We start from the raw sequence: 13721 nt of genomic DNA, 5'->3' as shown, positions 1-13721 counted from the left end.
ACATCTGGATTGCTATTTGGGCACTTACCAATAGAGTGCAGTGTACACTCCTGTGCACACCTTTGTGTGTACATGTTTTCATTTTCTGGACAAATGCCAAGGTCAGACCACCATTGCCTGTGTCATTTGTTGAAAATGTCCCAAACTATTTTCTGAGTGTGAGTGATCCTAATTCTCCTACTTGAGTTTCCACTAACCTAGATCCCATTTGTATTGACTACAGAGGTAACTACAAGACACCACAAAACCACATTCCCCCTCTTAAAAACTTGCTTAAGCGTTATAAGTCTGTCTCTAAAGGAGCTAAAATAGATAACAGAACCCAACATTCCACTGCCCTTCCCATGCCAGCGCAGATACAGGACTGTTTCCTCCCCACCCCCACAAGGTTTTCTAAGGGAAGCTGTCCAAGATCCCCCAGGCCGAGTGGGATGCTTTATCTGTAACCTTATCTATCCTTACAAAGTGTTGCCACCTCTTTTGAAAGTACTACACTAATTGTCTTCCTTGCTATGCTCTCAATTCTCTGAAAGCAGGAAGGGGAAAGGTCTCACCTGCCATCCTACCCTCAATATCTAACCTCCTGCTTGCACACAGTAGGTGGTCAATGCATATTTTTTATGGCTGAATGAACAGTCCTAATCTCAAAAATTGCACAATACTCCAGGCACCCCTTACCAACTGATTCAAGTTGACAAAAGAGTTAAAAACCTAGCCAACCTGAGGACAACCCAACCCACTATGGTTGACATGAATTCATGTCTCCTACATATTTCCAAATAATATGTATTAATGAATTAAGAGTTTTTTCCTAGAAGAACAAATGAGGCTCTTTGCTTGCCATAAGCAAAGAACACTTTGTTATGGTTATAGAGGCATATGTCAACTTCAGAGCTTAGATCAACACATATGCTCTAACTAAATAACCTGGCTTAACTGCTTATTAATAGAATTAGTGATTTCTAACACAATTGTTGTCTGTACTTTCAAATTCCATTTTATGTTATTAAGTTCCTTTTAATGCTAGGAGACACGTTTCCAAAGGCAAGAATTCAATATCGCCCTAGAAATGATTATCACCCTAGAGATGTATGTAATTGAATGCATAAGCTAATTCCTGCCAAGGGGCTTGGATACTTCTAATTAGTCTGAGTGCCTAAACCCAAAGCCAGGAATATATCCAGGCTGTTTCTACTGCTTCCAAAGAGCCTTGTATCCTCCAACTCATCATCCATCCCAGAAGGTCTCAGACCCTTGCAAAGGTAAGATAAAATAATAATTGCAAAGCACTTAGAAAAATGACTAGAAAATAGTAAGCATGTGTATTCATCAGGCCTCCCCCCAAAACCAGAACTAAAATAGTATATATATACCCAGAAGGAAACATTTCAAGAAATTGGCTCATGTGATTGAGGGGGCTGCTAATCTGAATTTGCAAGGCAAAAACTGAGCATGGTGGCACACACCTGGAATCCCAGCAGCTCCAGAGGCTGATGCAGGAAGACTGCAAGTTCAAGGCCAGAGTCAGCAATTCAGCAATGGCCCTAAGCCATATACTGGGACCCTGTCTCAAAATAAAAAAAATAAAAGGGCTGGGGATTGTGGCTCAGTTGTTAAGTGCTCGTTGGTTCAACCCACAGTACAAAAAAATAAAAATCTGAATTTGCAGGGCAGGCCGAAAATGGTTCCCCCTCCCTAGGGGGGCGGGGAGAGCCATTCCACTTTTCTCATAAGACCTTCAACAGATTAAATGAAGCCAACCCATGTGGTAGAGGGTAACATTTTTCATTCTTCTACCGATTTATTTTTTTTTTCTTCTGGGGATGCACTTTATTTCAACTGATTGTAGTAAACAATAGTATAAAATAATTTCTTTAAAAAGCACCAGCCCACACCCATCATTAATGATTTGATTATTCAGGAAAAGAATCTCCAGCCTCATCTACATAAACACAACACTGCTTCCAGTATAAATGTTAACCCCAAAGGCAGGGAGTCTAAATGATGGATTCTTTATGGGTATTTGAACCGTTTCTTACAAAAGGGAATCTGAGAAGAAAGGCTGGCTCCTAACAGATCAGGGACCAGATCCCTTTTTAACCCTTCAGTGACTCCTGGAATGCTCTGGCAGACTGGGATAGGTAAAGAAGGGGACTTTAATTTGCATGACCTAAACTCAAGTCCTATTTAAACTTTTTACTGGCTTGCAGTGGGTCACTCAACCTCTGCACCTCAGCTCCCTCACTTGTCAATCACCTGCTACTTCACAGAGGCTCCATCTGCTGGCATGGTGAACCAGCTCATATGACCTTCTTGGAAAACTGCAGAGTGCTACCCAAGAGTAAAGCGATTTGATGTAAAGGAGGAGGAGGAGACAGAAAAGCAATGAGAGCAGCATCACAGAAACAAAGATGAGAGATGGAACCTACAACAGTGTATAAGAGTCCCTGGACACCCCTTCTGGGCTAAGGTCAGGCCTTAGATGATGACATTGGTGGTTGGGTTCACTTGCCCTCTGAACTGCACAGAGAATAAAGCTTGTCATTAGACATGTTCCAGAGCCAGTCACTGGAAAAGGAAATCAATATTCAGACCAATTATTGTGACAGCTACCATTTGTATGATTTAGCACATGATCACTTTTAAATCCTCTAAATCTTCACCTTGTCTCTAGATAGGAGACAGGCTGCTGAGGGGGCCCAGGCCTGGCCATGGACTAGGATGTATCTTCACACTTCCTCAAGCCACAGAAAACTTGAACCAGGTGGTATGATTGTACTCCTCCCCAGGACTCAGTAGCACAGGAGGGAAGGGGGCCTGGTTGATTGCATCAGGCCAATTCTGGGTCTCAAGGTAGAAGCCGGAGTGCTGAGGATAGATGGCTCCACTCTTGCCCTTCAGTGTGCCATTCAGGAAGTTGCCCGTGTAAAACTGGACACCAGGACACCAATGTATACTTCTAGTACCCTCCAGCTTCCAGCATGATGCACCCTTGCACAGAAATGCTTTTCTTTGGATCCATTCAGACAGAAATTATGGTCAAAACCATCGATGCGGAACTTCTGCAGGTGTTTTCCAAGCTCCACTGGCTTTCTTAGGTCGAATGCAGTTCCTTGCACTGGAGCAACATCTCCTATAGGAATCAGGGTTTCATCCACAGGCAAGAAAGCATCAGCTTCTATGGTGATTTCATGGACATATATATGTGGGGATCCCTGGCCTGCCAGGTTGAAGTAAGAATGGTTGGTCAGATTGACTGGTGTGGTCTGACTGGCTTGTGCTCTATAGTTGACCACGAGCTCCCCGCCATCCAGGATGTCTATCACTCAGACTTTTAACTCTCCAGGGTAGCCTTCCTCACCATCTGGACTGATGCGGGAGAACTGGATGCCATTTGAGAGCACCTGAGGGATCCAGAGGACCTTGTCAAATCCTTTGAGTCCTCCATGCAGACTGTTGGGCCCATTGTTAATGGCCAGGTGATACTCCTTCTCATCCAATGTGAATGTTCCTTTGGCAATTCGGTTGGCCACCCTTCCAACCACTGCTCCAAAGTAGGCCTGTTTTGGAGGTACCCTTCCAACTCAGAGAAGCTGAGAACCACATCGGAAGCTTTCCCCTGCCTTTGACCTCCAGAGCTGTGATGTTGCAGCCCCAGGAAATGATGTCCACTTTCAACAGGTCTGATTGTAGCTGGAACTTCTCCACTGTCCCTCCTCCCAAGGGCAGGTCTCCAAACACTGTTCTGGTCACCGAAACTATGGGGAAAGTTCAGGGCGTGCAGCTACTCCTTGCTCTTAAAACTCCAGCAACCAAGTTTTCTCTTCTACTGATTTAAATGTTAATGGCATTTAAAAAAACACATTCATAGCAACATCTGGACTGATGTTTTTGACCAAAAGCTGGGTACCACGGCCTAGCTGATTTAACAAAATTAGCCATCACAGCACAGTATGGGGTAAACAATTATTAAGATTTCTTCTATAGGATTTACTGGACATAAGTTTGCTATCAGTCTCAGAAGTTCTGAACTTTTCTGGGCACAGTAGCATACACTGGTAATCTCAGCTACTGGGGAGGCTAAGCCATTAGAATCACAAGTTCAAGACCGGCCTAGGCAACTTAGCAAGACCCTGTCTCAAATTTTTATAAAATAAGAAGGGAAGGGAGCTGAGGATGTAGTTCAGTACCCATGAGTTCAAGTCCTAGTATCAAAAAAAAAAAAATGTCCTGAATTTTATCCTCCTAACACAATGCTCCTCTGCTCCCCTCTCTCTGGGTTTTTTATTTCAATAGATCCCCTGTACCCTCCCCTTATTTCACACTGAAACTCATCCTTCCTGAGCTATTCCTGATTGTGTCCCAGTGTCCAGTAAAGCTCAGGGCAGGGGTGTGCCTGACCCCTTTTTGTTCTCATTTTTCTCACAGTTTGAGACTCCTCTACCCTCAAAGAAAAGTCTTGTTTCTTTTTGGTTCCTGCTATTCAGCTATACCACCTTCCTCTTTCCACCCCCCAAAAATTGCATGCAGCAATCCTGATCCACCCTGACCCACCCTGACCCACCCCACCAGCTGGCTTCTGAAGGCTCTCGCTTTCCCTTGTCTTCTGTTCTTCCTCCTTTGCCACCCTCATGTCTCGGAGACATGAGTTAGTATCTTCCTATGAAACTGTAACCTGAAACACATCGCCCTGACCTTGTAGACTCTGCTCACTCCATGATTTCCATTACACCATCTTTTTTTTTATCTCATTACAACCTCCAGATCCCTGACCTCTAAGCTTAATGCAGTCTATCACTTTCTGCCAGCTTCTCCTCCTTCTCTGTCCACCCGTGTCCTTATTTCCTTCTTCTGTAACTCTGCCCTCTCCCTCCTTTCCTTCTCCTTTCCTCACCACCTCTGCTCAGTGAAAACATAATCTCCTGCAGCCTCGGCCCTCAGATCACCTGGACCCTAAACACTGCCTCGGAGGTCTCTTATGCTTCCTTTTTTTTTCATAGTAACTGGTTCAAACTCTCCTCTGATGCAGTTATTCATGGACAGAGTCTTTGCTGGTACATTGTCCTGTTTTTTTCCTCATTTTCAATCTTACTTGTCTGGTTATCTCTATTTTTTCTTGAAATTATTAGTCTAACAGAAACAAGCTAAATATTCCTTGAACCAATTATGAGTTCTATCCAAAAAATAAAGATCCATCCTTCAAAGCTCAGAACTGACCATAATGTGGCATTTTAACACATTACTAGGTCTGACTGTAAGCTTGGACAGCCAGCACTTTCTCCGGGTGACTCTACAATGGAAAAATAAAGTTGGTTACAGAAATTGGGAGGAAGAGCAAGTATAATGTTTTGCAAAATTAAATGCAAATATAATTTGCCAAGGCACCCAGAATATGATTATTATTCTGCTGCTATTGTCCCTGTGTTCTTCTTGGTAGCATCTGAAGAAAAGTTTAACCTTAAAAACTCTGATAAATTTATAAAAGATGAAAAAGTTCATAGTTAGTGTATCAGGGCCACACAAATGTTTGTAGATAAGTAGCTAAAAACTTACGGTAACAAGAGCAATCAAAAGAAAAAATGTATCTGCAGGGAGTAAGAGTTATCTTGTGTACTTCAAAAGCATTGGATAAAGCCAACTAAAATATTTAAAAATAGTTCTCTTGATTTTTCAGTCAGAAATCACATCTACTTTGTGCAGAAGCCAATATAGCATGCAGATTCTACAGTCTGGAATTTCCTTTCCAGTTTTGATGAAAGGGATGCAAAATTTGCTCTCAGTGTAGGAGGCTATCTTTCCAGAATCAAGGAGAAGCCAAGAGAATGTGTAGCTTTCACATGGATTAGTAATCAGAAACCAGACTCCTGTCTTTACATTTCCATCATAAACCACTCCCAGGGACGTGGTCTGTCTGCCCCATGACCTCAGATACTATAGCATGGCTCACCCAGCTACCTTTCCAACAGCTCATGGTTCTGTCTCTGTAGACACAAATTCTTGTCCCCAACTGCTGACATGCCTGTCTTGGCCAATACATGAGACACCCATGGAAGAAAGCTAAATATCGATATAGGTGGGGGAAAAGATGGCGGCGAAGGGAGTGCATTGCCCCCGTGTGCTGCTTCACTGTGTGGGAGTATGACAAGTCAGGACGGCTAAAGGATATCTTGTTAGGAATTTCCAGCAATAGTGGGGTGCTCCGGAACCTGGAGGAAGGATTTCCATCGCACGAGGATCAGCTACGGGGACTCAAACGCGAGAGGTTTGTCGCACTGCTTATTCAGCAAATCGGCCCGAGGCTAGAATCTGCAGCGTGCGCTGGGATAGAGACGCAGGGTTACAGCGCTGCAGTTTCTGCCAGCCGCGCAAGCACCGTACTCAGGGCTGAATTCTGGGTTCGAGACGGGGGAAGGAAGCGGTCCATCTCGGTTCTCCACACCGGTCAGACCACAGAGGAGGCCAGCAGCCACCATGTTGGTAAACTGACGTCACCACCGCTGTTTTCGACTGACCGCAGCTCATTCAGCCATAGAACAGGTAATTTCAGGCTGCAATTCGCCTGCGGCTTGCAGACAGATTGCTAGGGCTCAGCGCCTGGGGGCTTCTTAGAACCTAATCTTATCGGAGTGAATACCCAGCGCGGAGCGGCTGCTGAGCCCGCGGAGGCTGCTTCTTGGACCCTGCGCCTACCAGAGCATACAACAAGCACTAAGCAGCCGAATTACGGCTCCCGGAACTGAGCCCGCGGGGACTGCTTCTTGGAGCTTACATTTATAGGAGCTTACACCGAGCACGGAGTGGCCGAGTTCCGGCTCCCGGAACTTCCCTGGCCCGGGGCTAGGAGCCCGCGGAAACTGCTTCTCGGTCCGGGTCCTGCTGAGGGCCGGTCAGGACTCACCCGGTGCTTTGGTTGCCCGGCAAGGGGAACGAAATGCTGCCATTCGCATAGGATACCAACATGGCAGAGATCTGACGTCTGCAGAAAGCGGCAGAGGAGGGAACTTCAGCAATACCAGTGGTGACATAAGCAGTTGGTCTCCTGGTAGGGGGGGTGAGGCACAGTCACCCGAGTCTCCTCAATTTGTCGTCGAGCCAGAGGGAAGGAGCCAGGCCGCCGCCAGCGCCCGGAGCAGGCCCAGCGGCTTGCCAGCGTGGTGACCGCGTGACTCCAATTGGAGAGGGGGCGGAGCGGAGCCGCCACCCGCAACCACAAGGTGGGCAGACCCGCGACCCAGTGGTACATGGGCGTGGTAGGAGGGGCAGGGCAGAGCCGCGGTTCGCGCTGTGACGAATGAGCGTGCAAGGTAAACAGACCTGTGACAGCCTGGCGGGTCAGGCCCAGTGGCCTGCCAGTGTGGTACACACGTCACCCCAACTGGAGTAGGGGCAGAGCAGATCCTTCTCCCACGCCCGGATCAGGCCCTGCCGGTGTGGTGGTCACGTGACCCCAATCGGGGGCGGAGCAGAACCGCCACCCGTGCCCGCAGGGTGAGCAGACCAGGGATCAACCTGTAGATCAGGCCCAGGGGTCCGCAGGCGTGGTAGGAGGGGCAGGGCAGATCCGCCGCCCGCGCCTCCAAGGTAGGCAGACCTACAACAGACCTGCGGATCAGGCCCAGGAGCCTGCCGGCGTGGTACAAACACCACCCTAATTGGAGTAGTGGCAGAGCAGAGTCGCCGCCCGTGTCAGGAACAGGCCCAGTGTCCTGCAGGCGGGGTAGTCACGACACCCCAATTGGAGTAGGGGCAGAGCAGAGCCTCCACCCGTGCCCAAAAGGTGGGCAGATCTGCGACCGACCAGCGGGACAGGCCCAGTGGCCTGCCGGTACGACAGACACGTCACCCCATTTGCAGTAGGGGCAGAGTAGAGCCGCCGCCCGCGCCTGCAGGGTAGGCAAACCTGCAACCGACCGGCGGATCAGGCCCAGTGGCCTGCCGGCGTGGTACACTCGTCACCCCAATTGGAGTAGGGGCAGAACAGAGCCGCCGCCAGCTCCCAGAACAGGCCCAGTGACCTGCCGGCGTGGTAGCCACGACACCCCAATTGGAATAAGAAGAGAGCAGAGCCGCCGCCCGCACCTGCAGGAAAGATACGCAAGCAGTATGAAAAGACAAGGAAAGAAAGGACCACAAGCAATGCTGGTCAACGCAACTTTAGAAGAGGTAACAGCTGCAGCAGATGGAATGTCAGATAAAGAATTCAGGATATACATGCTTCAGATGATCTGGAGTATCAAGGAAGACATTAAACAGCAAAATCAGACAATGAAAGATCACTTCGACAACGAAATACGCAAACAAATCCAGGAAGCAAAGGATCAACTATACAGGGAGATAGAGGTTATAAAAAACAAACAAACAGAAATCCTAGAAATGCAGGAAGCAATAAACCAACTTAAAAACTCAATGGAGAATACTACCAGCAGAGTAGAACACTTAGAAGATAGAACATCAGACAATGAAGACAAAGTATTTCAACTGGAAAAGAACATAGACAGCTCAGCAAGACTGTTAAGAAACCATGAGCAGAACATCCAAGAAATATGGGATAACATTAAGAGACCAAATTTAAGAGTCATTGGGATACAGGAAGGTACAGAGCTCCAAACCAAAGGAATGAGAAGTCTATTCAATGAAATAATACAAGAAAACTTCCCAGACTTGAAGAATGAGACAGAATCCCAAATCCTAGAAGCCTACAGGACGCCGAATGTGCAAAATCATAAGAGATCCACACCTAGACACATTATAATGAAGATGCCCAACATACAGAATAAGGAGAGAATTTTAAAAGCTACAAGAGAAAGGAAGCAGATTACATTTAGGGGTAAGCCAATTAGGATAACAGCTGATCTGTCAACACAGACTCTGAAAGCTAGAAGATCCTGGAATAACATATTTCAAACACTGAAAGAAAATGGGTTCCAACCAAGAATTGTGTATCCAGCGAAATTAAGCTTCAGGATGGAGGATGAAATTAAAACCTTCCACGATAAACAAAAGTTTAAAGAATTCGCAGCTAGAAAACCATCTCTTCAAAACATCCTCGCCAAAGCATTACAGGAAGAGGAAATGGAAAATAACAATGAAAACCAACAGTGGGAGGTAGGACAGTAAAGGGGGGGGGGATAATCAAAGAGGAAAACAAACCATGTTTAGTAACAGAAATAAACAAATATGGCTGGAAGAACAACCCATATCTCAATAATAACCCTAAATGTTAATGGCTTAAACTCACCAATTAAGAGACACAGGCTAGTAGAATGGATCACAAAACAAGACCCAACAATATGCTGCCTACAGGAGACGCATTTGATAGGAAAGGACATACATAGGCTGAAGGTGAAAGGTTGGGAAAAATCATATCACTCATATGGACTTCGGAAACAAGCAGGAGTGTCCATACTCATATCAAATAAAATAGATTTCAAGCCAAAGTTAATCAAAAGAGATAAAGAGGGACACTACATACTGCTTAAGGGAACCATACACCAACAAGACATAACAATCATAAATATTTATGCCCCAAACAATGGTGCAGCTATATTCGTCAAACAAACTCTTCTCAAGTTCAAGAGTCTAATAGACCACCATACCATAATCATGGGAGACTTCAACACACCTCTCTCGCCACTGGACAGATCTTCCAAACAAAAGTTGAATAAGGAAACTATAGAACTCAATAACACTATTAATAACCTAGACCTAATTGACATATATAGAATATACCACCCAACATCAAGCAGTTACACTTTTTTCTCAGCAGCACATGGATCCTTCTCAAAAATAGATCATATATTATGTCACAGGGCAACTCTTAGACAATATAAAGGAGTAGAGATAATACCATGCATCTTATCTGATCATAATGGAATGAAACTGAAAATCAACGATAAAAGAAGGAAGGAAAAAGCATACATCACTTGGAGAATGAACAATAGGTTACTGAACGATCAATGGGTTATAGAAGACATCAAGAAGGAAATCAAAAAATTCTTAGAGATAAATGAAAACACAGACACAACATATCGGAATCTATGGGACACATTGAAAGCAGTTCTAAGAGGAAAATTCATTGCTTGGAGTTCATTCCTTAAAAAAAGAAAAAACCAACAAATAAATGATCTCATACTTCATCTCAAAATCCTGGAAAATGAAGAGCAAAACAACAGCAAAAGAAGTAGAAGGCAAGAAATAATTAAAATCAGAGCTGAAATTAATGAAATCGAAACAAAAGAAACAATTGAAAAAATTGACAAAACTAAAAGTTGGTTCTTTGAAAAAATAAACAAAATCGACAGACCCTTAGCGATGCTAGCGAAGAGAAGAAGAGAGAGAACTCAAATTACTAGCATACGGGATGAAAAAGGCAATATCACAACAGACACTTCAGAAATACAGAAGATAATCAAAAACTATTTTGAATCCTTATACTCCAATAAATTAGAAGATAGTGAAGGCATAGATAAATTTCTTAAGTCATATGATCTGCCCAGATTGAGTCAGGAGGATATAGAAAACCTAAACAGACCAATATCAATTGAGGAAATAGAAGAAACCATAAAAAGACTACCAACTAAGAAAAGCCCAGGTCCAGATGGGTATACAGCAGAATTTTACAAAACCTTTAAAGAAGAACTAATACCAATACTTTTCAAGCTACTTCAGGAAATAGAAAAGGAGGGAGAACTTCCAAATTCATTCTACGAGGCCAACATCACCCTGATACCTAAACCAGACAAAGACACTTCAAAGAAAGAAAACTACAGACCAATATCTCTAATGAACCTAGATGCAAAAATCCTCAATAAAATTCTGGCGAATCGGATACAAAAACATATCAAAAAAATTGTACACCATGATCAAGTAGGATTCATCCCTGGGATGCAAGGCTGGTTCAATATACGGAAATCAATAAATGTTATTCACCACATCAATAGACTTAAAAATAAGAACCATATGATCATCTCGATAGATGCGGAAAAAGCATTTGACAAAGTACAGCATCCCTTTATGTTCAAAACTCTAGAAAAACTAGGGATAACAGGAACATACCTCAATATTGTAAAAGCAATCTATGCTAAGCCTCAGGCTAGCATCATTCTGAATGGAGAAAAACTGAAGGCATTCCCTCTAAAATCTGGAACTAGACAGGGATGCCCTCTCTCTCCACTTCTGTTCAACATAGTTCTCGAAACACTGGCCAGAGCAATTAGACAGACGAAAGAAATTAAAGGCATAAAAATAGGAAAAGAAGAACTTAAATTATCACTATTTGCAGATGATATGATTCTATACCTAGCAGACCCAAAAGGCTCTACAAAGAAACTATTAGAGCTAATAAATGAATTCAGCAAAGTGGCAGGATATAAAATCAACACACATAAATCAAAGGCATTCCTGTATATCAGCGACAAATCCTCTGAATTGGAAATGAGGACAACCACTCCATTCAAAATATCTTCAAAAAAAATAAAATACTTGGGAATCAACCTAACAAAAGAGGTGAAAGACTTATACAATGAAAACTACAGAACCCTAAAGAGAGAAATAGAAGAAGATCTTAGAAGATGGAAAAATATACCCTGTTCATGGATAGGCAGAACTAACATCATCAAAATGGCGATATTACCAAAAGTTCTCTATAGGTTTAATGCAATGCCAATCAAAATCCCATCGGCATTTCTTGTAGAAATAGAGAAAGCAATCATGAAATTCATATGGAAAAATAAAAGACCCAGAATAGCAAAAACAATGCTAAGCAGGAAGTGTGAATCAGGCGGTATAGCGATACCAGACTTCAAACTATACTACAGAGCAATAGTAACAAAAACAGCATGGTACTGGTACCAAAACAGGCGGGTGGACCAATGGTACAGAATAGAGGACACAGAAACCAATCCACAAAACTACAACTATCTTATATTTGATAAAGGGGCTAAAAGCATGCAATGGAGGAAGGATAGCATCTTCAACAAATGGTGCTGGGAAAACTGGAAATCCATATGCAACAAAATGAAACTGAATCCCTTTCTCTCGCCATGCACAAAAATGAATTCAAAATGGATCAAGGAGCTTGATATCAAATCAGAGACGCGCCGTCTGATAGAAGAAAAAGTTGGCTACGATCTACAGTCGGTGGGGTCGGGCTCCAAATTCCTCAATAGGACACCCATAGCACAAAAGTTAATAACTAGAATCAACAAATGGGACTTACTCAAACTAAAAAGTTTTTTCTCAGCAAAAGAAACAATAAGAGAGGTAAATAGGGAGCCTACACCCTGGGAACAAATCTTTACTCCTCACACTTCAGATAGAGCCCTAATATCCAGAGTATACAAAGAACTCAAAAAATTAGACAATAAGAAAACAAACAACCCAATCAACAAATGGGCCAAGGACCTGAACAGACACTTCTCAGAAGAGGACATACAGTCAATCAACAAGTACATGAAAAAATGCTCACCATCTCTAGCTGTCAGAGAAATGCAAATCAAAACCACCCTAAGATACCATCTCACTCCAGTAAGATTGTCAGCCATTAGGAAGTCAAACAACAACAAGTGCTGGCGAGGATGTGGGGAAAAGGGTACACTTGTACATTGCTGGTGGGACTGCAGATTGGTGCAGCCAATTTGGAAAGCAGTATGGAGATTTCTTGGAAAGCTGGGAATGGAGCCACCATTTGACCCAGCTATTCCCCTTCTTGGTCTATTCCCTAAAGACCTAAAAAGAGCATGCTACAGGGACACTGCTACATCGATGTTCATAGCAGCACAGTTCACAATAGCAAGACTGTGGAACCAACCTAGATGCCCTTCAATAGACGAATGGATAAAAAAAATGTGGCATTTATACACAATGGAGTATTACTCTGCATTAAAAAATGACAAAATCATAGAATTTACAGGGAAATGGATGGCATTAGAGCAGATTATGCTAAGTGAAGCTAGCCAATCCCTAAAAAACAAATGCCAAATGTCTTCTTTGATATAAGGAGAGTAACTAAGAACAGTGTAGGGACGAAGAACAGGAGAAGAAGATTAACATTTAACAGGGATGAGAGGTGGGAGGGAAAGGGAGAGAGAAGGGAAATTGCATGGTAATGGAAGGAGACCCTCAGGGTTATACAGTGGAGGAGGTAGAGAGAGAGGAGGGGAGGGGAGGGGAGAGGTGGGGAGGGGGGAGGGTGGAGGATGGGAAAGGCAGTGGAGCACAACAGACACTAGTATGGCAATTTGTAAATCAATGGATGTGTAACTGATGTGATTCTGCAATCTGTGTATGGGGTGAAGGTGGGAGTTCATAACCCACTTGAATCAAAGTGTGGAATATGATATGTCAAGAAATTTGTAATGTTTTGAACAACCCACAATAAAAAATTAAAAAAAAAAAAAAAAAAGCTAAATATCTCAGAAATGATTTTCACAACCATTTTCATATGACCTCCTGAATCAGTTGTAAATTACAGAAATAAACTTTGGCTAATTCAGGAAAAATTTAGGAGAGGAGTTTGAGATATTCAAAGTATCTCTCCGGGCCTGAAAAACCAGCAGCCAAGCAAAAAACTCAAAATTACCAGTTGGCCCCAGGGAGACCTCGCCACTGCCACTGCCTACCCAGCTGCCATCCCTGACAGCAGGCTTTGGATGCATCACTAGGATCCACACCCTTCATACTGGCTGCACTTGGGAGTGGATAGTGCCCATATGACCATCCAC

At 43.7% G+C, this 13721-nt stretch overlaps 1 pseudogene; it reads right to left on the bottom strand.

Moving 5' to 3' along the window:
• Nucleotides 1-2739: 2739 nt before the first annotated feature.
• On the bottom strand, nucleotides 2740-4633 carry LOC114090599 (galactose mutarotase pseudogene; annotated as a pseudogene).
• Between the last annotated feature and the right edge of the window lie 9088 nt (nucleotides 4634-13721).

Source organism: Marmota flaviventris, chromosome 15 (genome assembly GCF_047511675.1).
Source record: "Marmota flaviventris isolate mMarFla1 chromosome 15, mMarFla1.hap1, whole genome shotgun sequence".
Classification (NCBI taxonomy): Eukaryota; Metazoa; Chordata; class Mammalia; order Rodentia; family Sciuridae; genus Marmota; species Marmota flaviventris.
Note: the sequence above shows the minus strand (reverse complement) of the source record. Positions and strands in the feature narration are given on the sequence as shown.